The 11337-nt window shown below is 35.3% G+C and overlaps 1 long non-coding RNA gene across 1 annotated transcript; it reads left to right on the top strand.

The window, feature by feature from the left end:
• The first annotated feature begins 223 nt into the window (after positions 1-223).
• On the top strand, positions 224-5019 carry LOC136247009 (uncharacterized). Its single transcript, XR_010697033.1, has 3 exons — positions 224-376; positions 3710-3787; positions 4468-5019. It is a non-coding gene; the product is annotated as an uncharacterized lncRNA (long non-coding RNA).
• Positions 5020-11337: the final 6318 nt, after the last annotated feature.

The following is an 11337-nucleotide window of genomic DNA, read 5'->3' as shown; positions in this document are numbered from 1 at the left end:
CACTTCTGCTCATGTTAGAACTATTACTTATTGATCACGTAGTATTGTCACTATACAAGTAGCAAACATAGCAACCTGTTTTATTCTGTGAAGACTATACACTGCTACACGTGTTACAAGATCCTGCCCACATCCTTAACAGTTTCTTACCAATGTGTACATATTTAGCTCAGTGTAGCATGAAAATTTAATACATGTAAATGAGCTTAAAAACATCAGGTTTACTTGTTATTAAATGAAACATATATCAGTAAAAATCTCTGTATTGTATGTACCCTTTAGCATATCTTTCTGTTTGTTTTGTCAGAATTTGAGGAGTTGTCTGATACAAACACTGGACAGGAACAAGCTACTACAACAAAGCCAAGTATTCCAGGTATCAAAGTATAATATTATACAGAACTGATTATCCATCTCAGATTACGTATTGCTGCATTACTACACTGTATGTGTTTTATTCTGAATACTATAGAATAGGGATTGTGAAGGTGTGCTATTCCTTGTCAGTGTTGGTTAAGTATAATCAAGCTAATGATGCGTTCAGAGTGACTGGGAATACTTTAAACATGTTTTAATTGCGATGAAATTTTAGCGCAAGTCGCCAATTATCAGCACCATTTCGTCATGCAATTGTAATTCCATAATTCAATGATGTATGAACTTCTGGTTTGAAACTTTTAACAGATGGTCCTTCGTCTCTTAGCACACCAAATTTTAATTATCTCACGAGAGTAAACGTCTTGTTATAAGGAATATCGCAATCCCTATCATTACCCAATTATCGACAATTGTACTTCTGTGATTGACCAATTATTGGCACAAAGTGTGATTTTGTCTTTAACTTTATGATGCTTTGTTGGTTCTTTGTGAAAGTTTTATGGGAGGTGCAGTCCTTGGATAACTCCGTTACAAAGAAGTTTTATGAAGAGATATTCAAGCTAGATGCAAAAGCAGATTGGTTTCCAATACATAATTATTTTATGCAATTCTATTGCTAAACCCGGCACAGCTTGTATTATAGCATTTTAACAACAATAATCACTGAATGAAAATGTTTGAAAGAAATGTTTTAGAGGGTGTAATGACCCATTGTGGTACTGGGTAGCCTCCATTGAGTAAGTGACTAAATACTGTGACTTACTGATTTCTTTAACAAAATGTACTTAACATTACGAGCTTGATGTCTTCATGCACTGCTCACTGTTGGTTGAGTGCCTTAGCAGCTATACACTGAGTGCTACCTTTATCCTCCTTTGTGTTCTATTTCTTTCCCAACTATATAGCACTGTTAATAAAATAAGTAACCATTACTCCCCTGTAGGGAAGTTTCCAGTGTAGGAAGGATTTAGGACTCCTGTATTTTAGTGGAGAGTAAATATGTACCACCCTACAAAGCAGTAACAGCAACCCTTTGAAAAAAAAATTGTAGACAATTATAGTTATGCCCTAGGAGAGTTCACATAAGCATACAAGGAAGTTCTTTTACTCCATGAAAATACCTGCTTATATAATCTAAAATGATGTACAGTGATAAAGATGTGTATGGTAAAATTGAAACAAAAGTGTTTATAGTGTCCTGATGTATAATGGAAAGTCACCAAACAGTCTGCAGTAAGAAATCAGTAGCCATGCTGAGTTGCCATCAGTGCTTAAGATTCTGCAAGCATACATTGTGAAGAATTTATTATTTCCAAGATGCAAAACATTTTGGAGAGGGAGGACCGTTTTAATGCTAAAGGGGAGTTAGTAATAATGAAGTGGTGGGAAGATATTGTGAATGAGAGTGGATTTATTGTGGGGCAAGTAATAGAATGAGAAGATGAAGGGGCGGTGAAGGAGTGGTCAATAGCAATGTTGCTATCATAGTGTGTAAACAAGTACAGTTGTTATCATGCAAAACAGCATTTTTCACTACCCGGTGTTCTACTTATTATTGTCGTTGACGTCTATTTGTTGATTTAAATCCTAGTGCGTGGGAGTGTCAAAGCGCTGTGCTGGGTTATAACTACCATACAGCTAGACAGAGTGGGCTGCTACTGTTCGATATATTAATTATCACCCAGTGATAACTAACTTATCACCCTGTTGCAGAGCCACTCAGTCGTGTTCGTGACATCATAATAACCACGAATGGCATTGTTTACCAATGGAACAAAGAGCTAAATAAGGAAATATTAATACAAAACATAGCAGTACAGCACTTAAAGCTACTAAATCTTACAAGAAAACAGTTAGTCCTTTACACAGTATCACTACAAGTTACCAATTAATAGTTTAACAAATGTCAAGAATAGTCTGTGTCAATTGTTGCTCTAGCAATCAGTCCCAATGGCCACTATGGTGAAGAACTAACTTCTTTCGATAGCCTCTAGCTTCATCTTTCTATCTTGGACTATGATAGCCACTTGTTGGTCTTTTTTTTCTCTTGCACGCTACACGACACCACCATACAAACTTCTGATGAAGGCGAATCATACCTGGAACTGCTACTTTGTAACATCGCCCTTTGCTACAGTGTATAGGCAGTATGCAGGGTTTCTCTTGTAGCTAAGTTGACAATTCAGGCGAAATCTTGAGCACAGTGACAGGAACTCAAACCGGAACTTAATTTACTATCTGTAAACTTCTGTGCACTCCCGCGCACTGGGATATAAAATAGTTATATCTTGTGTACTCAGATGATATAGTTGTTATTACACTCGTCCTCGGCTCCGCCTCGGACTCGTGTAATAACAATGATATCACCCTCATAACGGGATATAACTATTACTTAACTGACTTCTTGTACTAGATTCATACAAGAGTCAACTTATGTGAATATGTATTCCTTTTATCCAGATGAAATTAAATTGTGGAACAAATTACCATAGACCATAATTAACTGTACAGCTTTGCAAACTTTTGGATAATGGTATGCACAGTATGCTTCAATCTTTAGAAGATACTGTAATGCAGTCTTTAAAACCCACTAAGCAGCCTGCTGTGAGTAAACTGTATAGAATAGTTCTTTGTAGTGTCAGACACTTTTGTAGATAGTTATTAGTTGGGATTCCATTGTATGTTTGGGCTGAATTTTAACCAAAATTTAGACTTTGTTGTTTGATATCTTTATTGCAATTACTGTTATGCAAACAATAACAACATAGTCAGCAGTAGGGCTGAAACAAATACTAATACTCTACGAGTACTCGTTAAGGATTTGGTACTCGGATAGTAAAATTGGTACTAGAGTACTCATTAAGATCATGTGACCCAGTTCACATGATGTATTTGTCATCAGGGAGTGACGCAATGAAGGCATAATTCTTTTGTCAGGGACACTAACATCAGTTCTTTAATACAGTGTGTGTATCATTGTTGGTATGTTGGTACCTGAAAAGCTGTAGACTGTTTAAGGTTGGTACAAAACATGTCAAATGCGTATGACTACATGCAACTAGTATTCGTGAGTACTCGATCATTAACACTAGAGAGTACTCAAACACTAAAAAACCACGATTGTTTCAGCCCTACCTCTTGCAAGTGTTTATATAATGTATTTCTGTATGCTGGATGGTTAGTATGATGCGATTTGGAAATTTAGTCAGTGGTCCCTGAGAATTTGGCCATCAATGGGTTAATTAATAATGGTCATAATTGTACCATCATCAAGTTACTTTATCTATTCACAAATGTTTGGTGTGATTATTGTTTTATGTTGTTCATTCAGCATCAGATGAATCATTTGGAGGAGTGGAGTTGGCTACCACAACTAATTATACTAGTATCCCAAATCTACCTATACTAGGTACAGTGTGTGTCTTATATTAACTACATGCATAATAATAATTATGATCATGGTAGTATACAATTGTGATTGGGTCAGTCTTATGAGATGAGAACAGGTTTGATTTTACGCTGTAGAATGCTTTAGGTACACTATGAAATTTATTTGTCGAAGCCAACTAGTAGAGTGATCTGCTTTTTTAACTTAATGGCCAGAGCTAAGAGCTTTGGCAAACCTGAGATGTGACTATGCAGCTGTGCAGTGTTAAGCAAAGGCCTGCACTCTAACCGTTCTATCAGTTTTGAGCCTTTAGTACAAGCTTAATTTTATTTTTCCTTTCATGTTGAAAACGGTATCCCATCACTATTGGAGCTCATCTTACAAAGTCAATTTCACAAGGACAGAAGATTTGTGGTTGTAGATACTTATAGTGGGTGCTTATAGAAAACTAAGAAATCATTGTAAACATATGACACATAACCTCAATCATTGGACTGCAACACTGTCATTTACACTGAATATTAAATATAATAATACCAGCATTTTTTAATACTTGCAAATTGGCAATAAGACCAGTTTTCCAAGAGACAGTCACATGTGTCCAACACAGCTTGTATGCCCTTATAAGGCAGAATTGCAATTGTGATTGTTTTAGTTATAATTATAAAGTTAATGATCTCAACTAATTATTTTTTTTATAGATAAGCGTGTAACCATGAATATGGTAGTAAAACTAGTCCCGAAGGTGGCTACAAATTGGGAAATTATTGGATATTGCTTGGGACTGGAAGACGAAGACATGGATACCATCGAAGAAAGTGTATCAAGAACTAGTGACATGAAATCAGCTTGCACAAAGGTGATAAAAGCATGGATTAAATCTACTCATGGGAGAGAACCAAAGACATGGAGGACATTCATGACAGCATTACAGGAGTTAGATATTGATTGTGATCCTGTTCTTGAGGTGCTGCAAAAAGAACTTGTTTAGTTGTTAAGGGCTAACAGTACAGTGTAATGCATGCATATACATATGTACACTTTTTTCACTTAGAATTCTGCTATTAAGATTAAAATGTACATACGTACACATGCACACGTAAAACAGTTAATTACTATATTTGTAGCACTTGATTTCCTTAGCATAGACAGTGTCCGTTTTCTACATATTGCACTGTTATCTAGTGTAAGCCACACTCTTTTGTGTAAGATACACTCTTTGTTTGTATTTTAATTTATTACCATCGAATGTGTGTGGGAAAAAGTGATTAAGGTAAAGGGTGAATATGTTACCTAACCTGTGAAAACCTGGCATTTTTAGAACATGTATGTAACTGTAGCTTAAAGTTTTGAGCAGCTGAAGTTTCCCTTCCAATGATTTATACAAAGCCAAGTTTGGGTAATAAATAGTATGACTGAGTGTTGTGAGTAATCAATGTTGAAAGTAGGCAAGCTTATGTGACTTTGGCTCATAATATACAAGTTGCAGTATTACTGTTTCCATGTTCACCTGCATGAGCCTTCATTCTTTTGTTAATAACTCTTGTTAATACCACTCCTTCACGATGTAACCATCCCCCTTATAACACCCCCTAGGCCCATCACTACCGTCTGCTGATGGTGGTAAGGTGTGCAGGGTTTCACAGGTTCTCCTATGAGCCTTAGTACAGCTCCATGCATTGTCAATTCCCTTCTTTTTTGACTACTCCCTACTTTAATTACTGCATGTTTAGCTAAGATGGCTTGGAGGTCGGAATACTTGAGGGTTCTAGCATTCTGTGGAAGCCACAAGAATTCAACAGGCCATATGGGCTCCTATAGGTGAAACACCTGAATTTTCACACCCTGAGCTAACCTCAAGATAGATAAACAGGGAATTTCCTAAGTAGTCTTCCCCCTGAGACTGCCTGTGGTGCATACTTATTACTCCAACCTTTTGGAATGAGCTGATCCAGACCATGCTCCATTATATAATTCCATTACCCTACCCGTAAGTATAGACACTTGCAAATACAACTGTCCAGAGAGGGTGGGAATCTGGGAGGGAACAAGCTCTCCACATTTTTCACACTCCACTGCGTGCCTTCTGATCATGCATTCGCAACCAGTTGTTTTCCTATTAATGTCCACCCATTGAGATGTGGTCACCTTTTAGTAACACATGTGCAACACTCTTATTCCAATTAAGGTTTCCCCTTGATGTGTGGCCACCCCACTTTTCTTCATGGCTGTTGCAGACACTGGGTAACTTCCTAACTGTAGTGCCACTTCCATGTACTGCCCGCTTTTACCAGGTTAGCTGCCAATTAACACACACAACCCCCTTTTGGGTACCATCGCTGATTAACTGATATAAGATGGTATTTCCAGTGGCTTATTGAATACAAATAAGCCTTAATATAAATCCTGTATTATACTCATCTTATACTTTAGTATAATGCATACTATACTATTGCATGTATGGTTTCAGTTTAATTACCACAATACTTGAAATAGCTTATATCTGATATAATGCCCACACTATACTATCACATATATGGTTTCAGTATGTTTAACACATTAACTAAAGCCTTATGTGGGATTGTTAGTATAATACAGGTTATATCAATCTTTTTTGTATTCAATAAGCCACTGGAAATACCATCTTATATCCCTCTTTTTTCACAGTGCAAATTATGGTATATACAACGTAAACTTTATTATTATGACTGACATGTGCATATCATTAATAATACATAGACACTCACTGTGCAAAAAGTGGGATATAAGATGGTATTTCCAGTGGCTTATTGAATACAAATAAGCCTTAATATAAATCCTGTATTATACTAATTACTGTAGTATAATCCATATAGTTAGGGTGCTAAGGCCTTTTTTGTGCACTTTTGGATAAAAGCATGAAACTTTCCACATAGTTTGTATGTATCATAAAGGTTATTTTTTGATAGGGAGCCACCTCAGATTTGACCTTTGGTGACCTTTACATCCAATTTAATGCTTTAAAATGGTCAGTTTTTCATCTTTCTCACCTATAAATGGTTCAAAATTCACAAACCTGGTGTCAAATTAATGCTCTTTCTCTGACGCGTACACTAAAATTTAAAGAAATTCTATAGCTTCTACTATTCCAAAGTTATAGCCATTTATAAGAGCAAAAAGTAGTCATATTTTCCTCCGCCCACGCACATCATGCAATAATGATACTTATACACAGTACAGATTTGTCTTTCAAACATAATTATTAGATGCTGAGTTAGATAGGTAGTATCATGTACAATTGTAAGATGGAATCTGTCTTATAGTGGCCACCTGTGTTAAGAGACCAAATCTGTATAAAAGTTAACTTCAAGACATAGAACGTACGTACATTGTACAGTAAAATGCACTACATACTTGTCTACATAAGATAGAGAGCACTTGGCTAAAATGGTGTTAATGTCTATGGAATATAAGATAGCCAGTAGCTACACTTAAGCATGCAGTATATTTTAGTTGTCACCCTGTAACAATGCCCATTGCATGTGTATCCTTAATTGCTGTATATACAGTATATCAAGCATTACGTTGGTGTGTTGTGATTGGTAGTACAAGGAACTAGCATTAAGCAGTGCTTATTAACCTGGTGATCAATATTATAATGCTGTTTGGCTAGTGGTAATTATGCTGTTATTGTAAATAATATAAACTGCCAATTCCTTTACTATCTTATTGCAACCCTATTGACATTACACAGTAAACTGTACAATAATTACAAATAAGAATCAAGAAAACTGCTTACTACATTCCAGACAGTTGTTTCAAAATGTACAACATAACAACTAAGTCATACTACTTAATTTTGGACAAATGTTTTGATTTTAAAACCTGCACAATGACCAATACTTATAATTATATGGTATGTAAATCAATTTTACCTAGTTTAGTTGCCTGTGTAGAATTTTCGTATTATATACTGGGTTATAATTTAGTTGTCACCCATTATATTGCTCAAAAAGCTGTGTGAGGATGTTGGACTATCAAGCAATATCAAACAGACAAAGGCTTATTTAATTGGTGCAGCAAATGGTGTCAGATTACAGAATTAGATACAGGTGTTGAATTAGAGAGGTTTCACAGTAATAGCTTTAAAAATATAATAAGAACAATGCTTATATATAGTATGATATGCACTAATATACTGAGTTGCTATTGTATAAGGTGGTTTCAAATATTCTTCAGTGATAGATACTAAACATTAGTGATACTATACATTTGCGAGTTCACATAAAATCTAAATACGTAGTCTACAGCAGAAATTTCAGCAATCGCAAACTACATAGCACAAGCAATTGTCTTCACTACGACAATTCAACAAAAGTAGAATCCAGAAAGCTTAGTTGAAATATGTGTATATATTTGTACAAAAACATGCAGCTAAAATTTAGTGAATCACAAAATTCACACAAATTGTTCCTCGTACACAAACCCACCATTCAGAATAATGACCTCCTGCATGGGCATGTAACCCATGGCAGTAAGTATCATGCCTATTTAACATGGCAAATTGTTATGCAGAATAAGTACACTTTATGCAACAACTTTAAACAGTGTGTAGGACCAGATGTCCTACAGACCTTCTGCACTTGTGCTGTAAAGCCTTAACAATAATAAACTAATGTCATTAGGTTCCATATGGGGTACTTTGAGATAATAAGTCACTCTGTAGAGTTCCTAGGATACTACATGAAATTTCTGCCTGGCAGACTCCTGTAAGCATTTGAGCATTAATCGGATGGCTGCAGGTTTGAGGCTGTCACACCAGTCATGAATTTTTTCACCTTTTCCCACCTTTTCAAATACACTTATGTAACAACTTTCAACAGGCTGTAGGACCAGGTTCCCTACACTGTTAAAAATGGGTAGTTATTTTAACACGCTCTGTGCAAATTTAACAAAGACTGTCAAGTGTTGCAATTACTATCCCATTGTTAACATTACACCAAGACATTTAATTAACACACTCACTGTAAAATCAACACCAGCCTTTGTGCTATTGCTTCATGAAGTGGGTTTCTTTAACAAGCTCAACATTGTTGTTTCTATACTAACCACTGATAACCACAATAAAAAAATTGTGACCACTTGTAGTTTAAACTTACCTGATCTTTCCAGTGTTACACATAGCCATGTAGGGTAGGTTTCTAAGCATTGTAGTTAAAACTAGCTGTATGCGCCAATGAGTAATAAGATCCTGTAACTTATCTTTTTAACTTGGTGCAATAACTATTCCCATATCTCACCATGTAGTAGTTTACAGTAACATTTTGGAGTATAGAACAGGGAGTAGAGAGCATTAGCTAGTGTTCATATTATCATATATGTATAGATAGAATAATAGTTATTACAATTTGCCCTATATGTGCAAATGGTGACACAAAGCACTTGCTAGTAGATTTGCAGTGAATTGCAGTCAAGGTCCAATCTACAGAGATAAAAATGTGATTCAGAAGGATTTGGGTCACATAGGCAGCCATAATTTTGGCCAATCATACACGTTCAATTCTCAGTTGTCCTTGACTGTGACTGCAGAGATTGATTATTTGACATTCCCTGTATTTATTTGTATATATTACCATTTTAGGATTTCTGTAGACACCTGTGGTAACCACACCTTGTATCCAGACAAAAAGATATGCAAGAACAGAATGTTGTACATCTCATTCTGAATCAACAAATTTCAAGAGGTAGGGATATCTATTGGATAGCTACCATTGCATTTGTTTCTTTGGACCTCATACTACCGTACAACATGCTGTGGATGTGTCCCCTTTGCAGTGCTTCTTGTGAACTTATATCCAACCATTTTCATGACACTGAAAATATTCAATAAACAATTATTGTAAGTAAATACAATAGTGAAATAATTTCACATCGCTTGTACACATAACTATAATATTCTGTTTGTACAGTGATAATTGTTAAAAACTTTATTACAATGCATGCTTTAAAGTAAGCAAAAAATTAAGAGAGTAAGAACCCCGCATTGTACGAAGTGTTAGTACTTGTCGACTGGGTACATTCTTTGAATCCAATATTTGCAACTGATCATCTTGCTTTTTGACCATCCATGAGTGATAATGGGCCAAGTAGTCTATGACAATGAGTTTGCTAACACCCAAACGTAACTTGTTGTTCACAATGAATAGTCTGCGAATTTGGCAAAACTGGGGGTTGGTTTTGTCCTCTACAGATGTGACTACCACAACACCAGGCTTCAATTTCATTCCATGTATCACAGCAGTATCAGGACTATACGTAAAGAAGGAAATATTTGTAAACATCATTTTCATAACAACAGTCACCACACAATCATTGCTTACAACAAAGGCATTGACCTACACAATGCATTCATTGTTTAAGACATCCTCTAATGGTTTATAAATTAATTAGTACCAATTTATATCCTTATTTTCAAGCAACATGTAAATTGAATCCTTATATGCCATATTTTACATTACATTCAAGATTTATTATATCTGAAGCAAAGATAAAGAAGTGTTACCTTTTAGAAAATTTATATTACAAATTTTAATGGCAGTATTCCAGATACTTGATATGCATTGTGTATTTTTATTCATGAAGTGTGAACCACAAGTACAAAAAATGCATAACGAATTGACAGGCATTGTTCTGAAGTATATACTACACATCATATTTATATAAAGCCCTGGAATGTATTTCTTATACATGAGTTTTGACCCGCTAGAGCACACAAGGTGAAGAGTGATTGTGCACAATGCTGGGAGTGCTTAATATACAGTGTAGCTAATAGACTTAAAGGTTTGGAATCTTGTAAACTCTTGTGCTTCAGCATTGCTGGAATTAGCTCCAGCATTGCTGGAATTAGCTCCAGCATCCTGGCATTGAAACAAACACAGTTAGGTGTGTATAAGGAATTTGTTTGGGATAAGGAATTTATTTGAGCCAAGGCGTGTGTTTTGGCCTTGCTGTAATACAGATATATGTGGTACATGCATATATACGTACCACATACGTAGTAATCTTAAATAACAATATTTGCAATTGAATGGGTTGCTTATTAACTATTTTGACACTCCAAACTTTCTAACTTAAGAAGAACACAGTTGTAAAATCCTCTATAGTATTTAATAGGGTGACTCCACTCTATTTTCCTTTGGCAGAAAAAAAGAATAGCAAATTGCTACCAGTCCCAAATTATTTTGTTGCCAAATTGTCTATTATCTAACAAAAATTATTTTGGTGATTAAAATAATATAACCAATACTATTATACTATATACTAAGAAGGAAATTAATTTTCACTATAATTTTGGGTGTCTAAATACTATATAGGAAAATATTTTAATGGTCTAGCTCAACAATTAAACAAAACCATCAATTGTGAGTACTTACCTAAAAACCAAGTCATCTTCTTCCAACATATAGTATAATAAATTTACCCTAAATTCAGAAGAGTGCACCTTTACGTGCTCTCCTATGTGAATATTGTTAATAAATGTGCAATAGAAAGTTATGATTTACCATTTCCAATTGTCCACTTGGTAGAGCAGT

The sequence above is a fragment of the Dysidea avara genome, chromosome 1 (genome assembly GCF_963678975.1).
Source record: "Dysidea avara chromosome 1, odDysAvar1.4, whole genome shotgun sequence".
Taxonomy (NCBI): domain Eukaryota; kingdom Metazoa; phylum Porifera; class Demospongiae; order Dictyoceratida; family Dysideidae; genus Dysidea; species Dysidea avara.
This window is presented reverse-complemented; position numbering and strand designations above follow the sequence as displayed.